An 11,525-nucleotide genomic window follows, 5' to 3' on the forward strand; every position below is an offset into this window, starting at 1 on the left:
AGATTTTGTTTTTTTATTTTTTGCACGCGTTTTCGGTTATTTAAACGGGTTTTTCAAATGTTTTTGACGTTTTGGTTTTTCACCGGTCTTCCTTAGCTTTTCGACCAAAAAATTTTAATAAAAATTTCCTGCGAAAATACGCGTTTCTTGTTTTTTTTTCTTTCGCGAGAGTCACGGTTTTGCTTCCGCGAGAGGCACGGTTGTGCTTTCACGAGAGTCACGGCCGTGCCTCTCGGAAATGAAAAAAAACGCTTTTTTTTTCTTTCCTTCCACGAGAGTCACGGTTTTGCTTCTGCGAGAGGCATAGATGTGTTTTCCTGAGAGACACGGGCGTGCCTCTTTCGGAAAGGGGAAAAAACCCGTGTTCCGGTTCAGTTTTTTCGTCCGGTTTTTTCATGAAAAAAAGTTCGTCAAAACTATCTAGTTATGAAGATCTCGACGCGGGAAATCCAACAGTGAAAGCGGTTTGAGATTTGGACGCACGGTTTGAGAGATAAACGTTTTGAATAAACGGATCTACGAAAAAAAGGGAAAACTCCCAGGTTGCGACAAGTGGCGTGCTGCCTGGGGAGTTGGAGTGATCTTTGCAACAAGTACTCCTCAACTAATGATTTCGCATTTGGTTTTACAGATTTTTATTTGTCCTAAAAAATACTTATTTTTATTTTGTTTCAGTTTTTAGGTCTTCGGTTTTCAACATTTTTTTCTTCTTCTCCTTCAAATTGTTTTTCACATTGTTCGGGTTTTTAGTTGGGTCTTTTATCTTATTTTCTTTTTCATTTCTAAATCTAATTTTTATACATGAACATGTCTCACATATATTTTTCACAAAACATGGTTAACCTTTTTCAAAAATGGTGATATAAAACAATATATTCTGAACAATTTTTTAATATGCGGTGATTATTTTTTAAAGAACTAATGAATATTTTTTTTAAACATGATGAACATTTACAAACACACACCGGATATTTTTTAAATATAAAGTGAAATTTTGGAAAACATAATTTTTTTAGTATATGAATTATTTATAACTTATTTTTGTTTTATAAAAAATCTATAATTTTTAAACAAGTACTCTCTCTGTAAACAAATATAAGAGCGTCTAGATCACAAGGAGTAACTAATATTTTGAGATAAAAAATGCAAACGTAAATGGGCCGCTTCCCTTCCAGCCCATATAGGCTGGCGTGGGCATTTTCCTACCTGACCATGAATGCGCACATTGCTGCGCCTGTCCGTATGTATGAAAGGATTTACGACATACAAGAATATAATATATGTCTGAACAAAAGTTTATCTGTATCAATTACTTTTATTTTCTCATTTTTTTTACCTTAGCAACCTGTTTTACCTTTCAATTGTTGCATACGGTATAATTAATTTGAACACATGTTTTTTGTGGCTATCTCCAACGAAATGCTTCAAGCACGAGGGGAACTCTTAAAGAAGATTATGTGGAGGTTGCCATGGTTGGTGTGCACATTTAATAAGTCAAAGGAGATTAGAAGCATTATCTATTTTGTATGGGTTGGTAACATGATGACAATATTCTTCCCAATGCCGCCTCTTATCTTGAGATATGATGACAATATTTCTTTCACAATAAAAAAATCACAACTATCCTTCATATCTCAGAATAAGTTTCCAGTGTTGTAACTAGGCCATGGTCGTTGTAACTATGTCGCCTGAATGTAGAAACCATAAGACAAGAAGGAAGTATTCAACAACGTCAAGGAGAGAGAGAACAAATAAAGTTATTCAATGAAAGTAATTCAAGATAGGGTACAAACCTCGAGTAAATAACATAAAATTATCACATTACATGTTAGGGTTCTAAAAGACAATCGCTTTTTAAACGCGATTGATGCCTACCACTCCAGTGGTTTTTCCTTTAAAAAACCCTAGTTGCCATTTGGTTTAGTTTTAATCACGCTTATAACATTTGTGGCCCGCCCGTTAGGGCCACATGGCAATAAATATTGATGATTAGACAAACCTTTATGTTGGATGTGGGGCCTACTCCTTAGTATCGACACTTGTCATTCTCAAAACTAATTATATGTTGGGAACTTACTCAAACAAGTCACATGCGCCTCTGCCGGCAGCATCAAGCCAAACTCGAGCACGAGGGGGCGGGCTGTTGGGCTGCTCCTGCACGGCGAAGCTCGTCGGGGAGACCAAACCTCCTCCTCCATTGGCCGCCACATGTGGTAGCGCTTGTACCCGACAGAGGAAGGGAAGGGGCACCCAGGGGCTGATTGTATTTAAAAAAAGCTAGAGCTTGAGTATAATGAAAAATGCAAGTACCGTGTAAATTAATGATGATAGATAATACACAAGATGAAAAATGAGAAAGGTCTTCAACAAAAGTGCAATGGTGAGGGATAATAAAGAGTTAATTTCATTTTTACCCCCAAGATTGACCCTTGTGACCGAAATTACTCCCAAATCGGGAATCAGTCATATTTTTACCCCTAATTTTAAGACTCTCCACACCCCCCCCCCCCATTCACCAAATCGAATTTCATATGTATTTTTGAAGGAAATATGCCCTAGAGGCAATAATAAAGTTATTATTTATTTCCTTACATCATGATAAATGTTTATTATTCATGCTAGAATTGTATTAACCGGAAACATAATACTTGTGTGAATACATAGACAAACAAAGTGTCACTAGTATGCCTCTACTTGACTAGCTTGTTGATCAAAGATGGTTACGTTTCCTAGCCATAGACATGAGTTGTCATTTGATTAACGAGATCACATCATTAGGAGAATGATGTGATTGACTAGACCCATTCCGTTAGCTTAGCACTTGATCGTTTAGTATGTTGCTATTGCTTTCTTCGTGACTTATACATGTTCCTATGACTATGAGATTATGCAACTCCCGTTTACCGGAGGAACACTTTGTGTGCTACCAAACGTCACAACGTAACTGGGTGATTATAAAGGTGCTCTACAGGTGTCTCCGAAGGTACTTGTTGGGTTGGCGTATTTCGAGATTAGGATTTGTCACTCCGATTGTCGGAGAGGTATCTCTAGGCCCACTCGGTAATGCACATCACTATAAGCCTTGCAAGCATTGTAACTAATGAGATAGTTACGGGATGATGTGTTACGGAACGAGTAAAGAGACTTGCCGGTAACGAGATTGAACTAGGTATTGAGATACCGACGATCGAATCTCGGGCAAGTAACATACCGATGACAAAGGGAACAATGTATGTTGTTATGCGGTTTGACCGATAAAGATCTTCGTAGAATATGTGGGAGCCAATATGAGCATCCAGGTTCCGCTATTGGTTATTGACCGGAGACGTGTCTCGGTCATGTCTACATAGTTCTCGAACCCGTAGGGTCCGCACGCTTAAAGTTCGATGACAATTAAGTTTATGTGTTTTGATGTACCGACGGAGCCCCGGATGTGATCACGGACATGACGAGGAGTCTCGAAATGGTCGAGACATAAAGATCGATATATTGGACGACTATATTTGGACACCGGAATTGTTCCGGGTGAGATCGGGATAATACCGGAGCACCGGGAGGTTATCGGAACCCCCCGGGAGGTATATGGGCCTTAATGGGCTTTAGTGGAAAGGAGGGGAAAGGAGCAAGGGAGGGCCCCCCCAAGCCCAATCCGAATTGGGAGGGGGGCCGCCCCCCCCCCCTTTCCTTCCTCCCTCCTTCCTGTTCCTTCCCTCTCCCTCTCCAAATAGGAAAAGGAGGAGTCCTACTCCCGGTGGGAGTAGGACTCCCCCCCTTGGGCGCGCCTCCTCCCCTTGGCCGGCCCTCTCCTCCCCCCTTTATATACGGAGGAGGGGGGCACCTCATAGACACAACAATTGATCTCTTGATCTCTTAGCCGTGTGCGGTGCCCCCCTCCACCATAATCCACCTCGATCATATCGTAGCGGTGCTTAGGCGAAGCCCTGCGTCGGTAGCAACATCATCACCGTCACCACGCCGTCGTGCTGACGGAACTCTCCCTCAAAGCTCGGCTGGATCGGAGTTCGAGGGACGTCATCGAGTTGAACGTGTGCAGAACTCGGAGGTGCCGTACGTTCGGTACTTGATCGGTCGGATCGTGAAGACGTACGACTACATCAACCGTGTTGCGCTAACGCTTCCGCTTTCGGTCTACGAGGGTACGTGGACACACTCTCCCCTCTCGTTGCTATGCATCACCATGATCTTGTGTGTGCATAGGAATTTTTTTGAAATTACTACGTTCCCCAACAGTGTCATTCGAGCCTGGTTTTATGCGTTGATGTTATTTGCACGAGTAGAACACAAGTGGGTTGTGGGCGATACAAGTCATATTGCTTACCAGCATGTCATACTTTGGTTCGGCGGTATTGTTGGATGAAGCGGCCCGGACCGACATTACGCGTACGCTTACGCGAGACTGGTTCTACCGACGTGCTTTGCACACAGGTGGCTGGCGGGTGTCAGTTTCTCCAACTTTAGTTGAACCGAGTGTGGCTACGCCCAGTCCTTGAGAAGGTTAAAATAGCACTAACTTGACGAACTATCGTTGTGGTTTTGATGCGTAGGTTATAACGGTTCTTGCTCAGCCCGTAGCAGCCACGTAAAACTTGCAACAACAAAGTAGAGGACGTCTAACTTGTTTTTGTAGGGCATGTTGTGATGTGATATGGTCAAGACATGATGCTATATTTTATTGTATGAGATGATCATGTTTTGTAACCGAGTTATCGGCAACTGGCAGGAGCCATATGGTTGTTGCTTTATTGTATGCAATGCAATTGCCCTATAATTGCTTTACTTTATCACTAAGCGGTAGCGATAGTCGTAGAAGAAATAGTTGGCGAGACGACAACGATGCTACAATGGAGATCAAGGTGTCGCGCCGGTGACGATGGTGATCATGACGGTGCTTCAGAGATGGAGATCACAAGCACAAGATGATGATGGCCATATCATATCACTTATATTGATTGCATGTGATGTTTATCTTTTATGCATATTATTTTGCTTTGATTGACGGTAGCATTATAAGATGATCTCTCACTAAATTTCAAGATAAAAGTGTTCTCCCTGAGTATGCACCGTTGCCAAAGTTCGTCGTGCCGAGACACCACATGATGATCGGGTGTGATAAGCTCTACGTTCATCTACAACGGGTGCAAGCCAGTTTTGCACACGCAGAATACTCAGGTTAAACTTGACGAGCCTAGCATATGCAGATATGGCCTCGGAACACTGGAGACCGAAAGGTCGAGCGTGAATCATATAGTAGATATGATCAACATATTGATGTTCACCATTGAAAACTACTCCATCTCACGTGATGATCGGACATGGTTTAGTTGATTTGGATCACGTGATCACTTAGATGATTAGAGGGATGTCTATCTAAGTGGGAGTTCTTAAGTAATATGATTAATTGAACTTAAATTTATCATGAACTTAGTACCTGATAGTATTTTGCTTGTCTATGTTGATTGTAGATAGATGGCCCGTGCTGTTGTTCCGTTGAATTTTAATGCGTTCCTTGAGAAAGCAAAGTTGAAAGATGATGGTAGCAATTACACGGACTGGGTCCGTAACTTGGGGATTATCCTCATTGCTGCACAGAAGAATTACGTCCTAGAAGCACCGCTAGGTGCCAGACCTGCTGCAGGAGCAACACCAGATGTTATGAACGTCTGGCAGAGCAAAGCTGATGACTACTCGATAGTTCAGTGTGCCATGCTTTACGGCTTAGAACCGGGACTTCAACGACGTTTTGAACATCGTGGAGCATATGAGATGTTCCAGGAGTTGAAGTTAATATTTCAAGCAAATGCCCGGATTGAGAGATATGAAGTCTCCAATAAGTTCTACAGCTGCAAGATGGAGAGAATAGTTCTGTCAGTGAGCATATACTTAGAATGTCTGGGTATAACAATCACTTGATTCAACTGGGAGTTAATCTTCCGGATGATAGCGTCATTGACAGAATTCTTCAATCACTGCCACCAAGCTACAAGAGCTTCGTGATGAACTATAACATGCAAGGGATGGATAAGACAATTCCCGAGCTCTTCGCAATGCTAAAGGCTGCGGAGGTAGAAATCAAGAAGGAGCATCAAGTGTTGGTGGTCAACAAGACCACCAGTTTTAAGAAAAAGGGCAAAGGGAAGAAGAAGGGGAACTTCAAGAAGAACAGCAAACAAGTTGCTGCTCAAGAGAAGAAACCCAAGTCTGGACCTAAGCCTGAGACTGAGTGCTTCTACTGCAAGCAGACTGGTCACTGGAAGCGGAACTGCCCCAAGTATTTGGCGGATAAGAAGGATGGCAAGGTGAACAAAGGTATATGTGATATACATGTTATTGATGTGTACCTTACTAGAGCTCACAATACCACCTGGGTATTTGATACTGGTTATGTTGCTAATATTTGCAACTCGAAACAGGGACTACGGATTAAGCGAAGACTGGCTAAGGATGAGGTGACGATGCGCGTGGGAAATGGTTCCAAAGTCGATGTGATCGTCGTCGGCACGCTACCTCTACATCTACCTTCGGGATTAGTTTTAGACCTAAATAATTGTTATTTGGTGCCAGCGTTAAGCATGAACATTATATCTGGATCTTGTTTGATGCGAGACGATTATTCATTTAAATCTGAGAATAATGGTTGTTCTATTTATATGAGTAATATCTTTTATGGTCATGCACCCTTGAAGAGTGGTCTATTTTTGTTGAATCTCGATAGTAGTGATACACATATTCATAATGTTGAAGCCAAAAGATGCAGAGTTGATAATGATAGTGTAACTTATTTGTGGCACTGCCGTTTGGGTCATATTGGTGTAAAGCGCATGAAGAAACTCCATACTGATGGACTTTTGGAATCACTTGATTATGAATCACTTGGTACTTGCGAACCGTGCCTTATGAGCAAGATGACTAAAACGCCGTTCTCCGGAACTATGGAGCGAGCAACTGATTTGTTCGAGATCATACATACTGATGTATGTGGTCCAATGAATGTTGAAGCTCGAGGCGGGTATCGTTATTTTCTCACCTTCAAAGATGATTTAAGCAGATATGGGTATATCTACTTAATGAAACATAAGTCTGAAACATTTGAAAAGTTCAAAGAATTTCAGAGTGAAGTTGAAAATCATCGTAACAAGAAAATAAGGTTTCTATGATCTGATCGTGGAGGAGAATATTTGAGTTACGAGTTTGGTCTACATTTGAAACAATGCGGAATAGTTTCGCAACTCACGCCACCTAGAACACCACAGCGTAATGGTGTGTCCGAACGTCGTAATCGTACTTTACTAGATATGGTGCGATCTATGATGTCTCTTACTGATTTACCGCTATCGTTTTGGGGTTATGCTTTAGAGACGGCTGCATTCACGTTAAATAGGGCACCATCGAAATCCGTTGAGACGACGCCTTATGAACTGTGGTTTGGCAAGAAACCAAAGTTGTCGTTTCTTAAAGTTTGGGGCTGCGATGCTTATGTGAAAAAGCTTCAACCTGATAAGCTCGAACCCAAATCGGAAAAATGTGTCTTCATAGGATACCCAAAGGAAACTGTTGGGTACACCTTCTATCACAGATCCGAAGGCAAGACATTCGTTGCCAAGAATGGATCCTTTCTAGAGAAGGAGTTTCTCTCGAAAGAAGTGAGTGGGAGGAAAATAGAACTTGATGAGGTAACTGTACCTGCTCCCTTATTGGAAAGTAGTTCATCACAGAAACCGGTTTCTGTGACGTCTATACCAATTAGTGAGGAAGTTAATGATGATGATCATGAAACTTCAGATCAAGTTGCTACTGAACCTCGTAGGTCAACCAGAGTAAGATCCGCACCAGAGTGGTACGGTAATCCTGTTCTGGAGGTTATGTTACTAGACCATGACGAACCTACGAACTATGAAGAAGCGATGGTGAGCCCAGATTCCGCAAAATGGCTTGAGGCCATGTAATCTGAGATGGGATCCATGTATGAGAACAAAGTATGGACTTTGGTTGACTTGCCCGATGATCGGCAAGCCATCGAGAATAAATGGATCTTCAAGAAGAAGACTGACGCTGACGGTAATGTTAATGTCTATAAAGCTCGACTTGTTGCAAAACGTTTTCGACAAGTTCAATGGATTGACTACGATGAGACCTTCTCACCCGTAGCGATGCTTAAGTCTGTCCGAATCATGTTAGCAATTGCCGCATTTTATGATTATGAAATTTGGCAAATGGATGTCAAAATTGTATTCCTGAATGGATTTCTGGAAGAAGAGTTGTATATGGTGCAACCGGAAGGTTTTGTCGATCCAAAGGGAGCTAACAAAGTGTGCAAGCTCTAGCGATCCATTTATGGACTGGTGCAAGCCTCTCGGAGTTGTAATAAACGTTTTGATAGTGTGATCAAAGCATATGGTTTTATACAGACTTTTGGAGAAGCCTGTATTTACAAGAAAGTGAGTGGGAGCTCTGTAGCATTTCTGATATTATATGTGGATGACATATTGTTGATTGGAAATGATATAGAATTTCTGGATAGCATAAAGGGATATTTGAATAAGAGTTTTTCAATGAAGGACCTCGGTGAAGCTGCTTATATATTGGGCATCAAGATCTATAGAGATAGATCAAGACGCTTAATTGGACTTTCACAAAGCACATACCTTGACAAAGTTTTGAAGAAGTTTAAAATGGATCAAGCAAAAAAAAAGTGTTCTTGCCTGTGTTACAAGGTGTGAAGTTGAGTAAGACTCAATGCCCGACCACTGCAGAAGATAGAGAGAAAATGAAAGTTGTTCCCTATGCTTCAGCCATAGGCTCTATCATGTATGCGATGTTGTGTACCAGACCTGATGTGTGCCTTGCTATTAGTCTAGCAGGGAGGTACCAAAGTAATCCAGGAGTGGATCACTGGACAGCGGTCAAGAACATCCTGAAATACCTGAAGAGGACTAAGGATATGTTTCTCGTTTATGAAGGTGAAAAAGAGCTCGTCGTAAATGGTTACGTCGATGCAAGCTTTGACACTGATCCGGACGATTCTAAATCGCAAACCGGATACGTGTTTATATTGAACGGTGGAGCTGTCAGTTGGAGCAGTTCTAAACAGAGCGTCGTGACGGGATCTACGTGTGAAGCGGAGTACATTGCTGCTTCGGAAGCAGCAAATGAAGGAGTCTGGATGAAGGAGTTCATATCCGATCTAGGTGTCATACCTAGTGCATCGGGTCCAATGAAAATCTTTTGTGACAATACTGGTGCAATTGCCTTGGCAAAGGAATCCGGATTTTACAAGAGAACCAAGCACATCAAGAGACGCTTCAACTCCATCCGGGATCAAGTCCAGTTGGGAGACATAGAGATTTGCAAGATACATACAGATCTGAATGTTGCAGACCCGTTGACTAAGCCTCTTCCACGAGCAAAACATGATCAGCACCAAGGCTCCATGGGTGTTAGAATCATTACTATGTAAGCTAGATTATTGACTCTAGTGCAAGTGGGAGACTGAAGGAAATATGCCCTAGAGGCAATAATAAAGTTATTATTTTTTTCCTTACATCATGATAAATGTTTATTATTCATGCTAGAATTGTATTAACCAGAAACATAATACTTGTGTGAATACATAGACAAACAAAGTGTCACTAGTATGTCTCTACTTGACTAGCTTGTTGATCAAAGATGGTTACGTTTCCTAGCTATAGACATGAGTTGTCATTTGATTAACGAGATCACATTATTATGATTGACTTGACCCATTCCGTTAGCTTAGCACTTGATCGTTTAGTATGTTGCTATTGCTTTCTTCATGACTTATACATGTTCCTATGACTATGAGATTATGCAACTCCCATTACCGGAGGAACACTTTGTGTGCTACCAAACGTCACAACGTAACTGGGTGATTATAAAGGTGCTCTACAGGTGTCTCCGAAGGTACTTGTTGGGTTGGCATATTTCGAGATTAGGATTTGTCACTCCGATTGTCGGAGAGGTATCTCTAGGCCCACTCGGTAATGCACATCACTATAAGCCTTGCAAGCATTGTAACTAATGAGATAGTTACGGGATGATGTGTTACGGAACGAGTAAAGAGACTTGCCGGTAACGAGATTGCACTAGGTATTGAGATACCGACGATCGAATCTCGGGCAAGTAACATACCGATGACAAAGGGAACAACGTATGTTGTTATGCGGTTTGACCGATAAAGATCTTTGTAGAATATGTGGAGCCAATATGAGCATCCAGGTTCCGCTATTGGTTATTGACCGGAGACGTGTCTCGGTCATGTCTACATAGTTCTCGAACCCGTAGGGTCCGCACACTTAAAGTTCGATGACGGTTATATTATGAGTTTATGTGTTTTGATGTACCGAAGGTGGTTCGGAGTCCCAGCTGTGATCACGGACATGACGAGGAGTCTCGAAATGGTCGAGACATAAAGATCGATATATTGGACGACTATATTTGGACACCGGAATGGTTTCGGGTGAGATCGGGATAATACCGGAGCACCGGGAGGTTATCGGAACCCCCCGGGAGGTATATGGGCCTTAATGGGCTTTAGTGGAAAGGAGGGGAAAGGAGCAAGGGAGGCCCCCCCAAGCCCAATCCGAATTGGGAGGCCCCCCCCCTTTCCTTCCTCCCTCCTTCCTCTTCCTTCCCTCTCCCTCTCCAAATAGGAAAAGGAGGAGTCCTACTCCCGGTGGGAGTAGGACTCCCCCCCTTGGGCGCGCCTCCTCTCCTTGGCCGACCCTCTCCTCCCCCCTTTATATACGGAGGAGGGGGGCACCCCATAGACACAACAATTGATCTCTTGATCTCTTAGCCGTGTGCGGTGCCCCCTCCACCATAATCCACCTCGATCATATCGTAGCGGTGCTTAGGCGAAGCCCTGCGTCGGTAGCAACATCATCACCGTCACCACGCCATCGTGCTGACGGAACTCTCCCTCAAAGCTCGGCTGGATCAGAGTTCGAGGGACGTCATCGAGTTGAACGTGTGCAGAACTCGGAGGTGCCGTACGTTCGGTACTTGATCGGTCGGATCGTGAAGACGTACGACTACATCAACCGCGTTGTGCTAACGCTTCCGCTTTCGGTCTACGAGGGTACGTGGACACACTCTCCCCTCTCGTTGCTATGCATCACCATGATCTTGCATGTGCGTAGGAATTTTTTTTGAAATTACTACGTTCCCCAACAATTTTGTGCTGACTAGGCATGCCATGTAGGCGGTTTTTTTTTGTTTTTCGTCTGGTCTTTTTGACTATAATTAGCCTTTGTCTTTTTATAGAAGGATCCTTCTCTCACATTTAAAAAAACAATCGGGTCCTTTGACCCTACAGGCAGCTCTCTCCCTCTGATCCCATCCCCTCGCCCCTGTCCCGCTCAACTCAACCCGCCACTATCACCGCGCCTCGTCGCCAGCGACCGGTGGCGGCGTCTCCCCCTTGCCCCTGACTTCCCCGGCCGCCGCAGATGCTGCCCATGTTGACCGTGTTGGCAAACTTAATTCAC

This window comes from Aegilops tauschii, chromosome 4 (genome assembly GCF_002575655.3).
Source record: "Aegilops tauschii subsp. strangulata cultivar AL8/78 chromosome 4, Aet v6.0, whole genome shotgun sequence".
NCBI lineage: Eukaryota > Viridiplantae > Streptophyta > Magnoliopsida > Poales > Poaceae > Aegilops > Aegilops tauschii.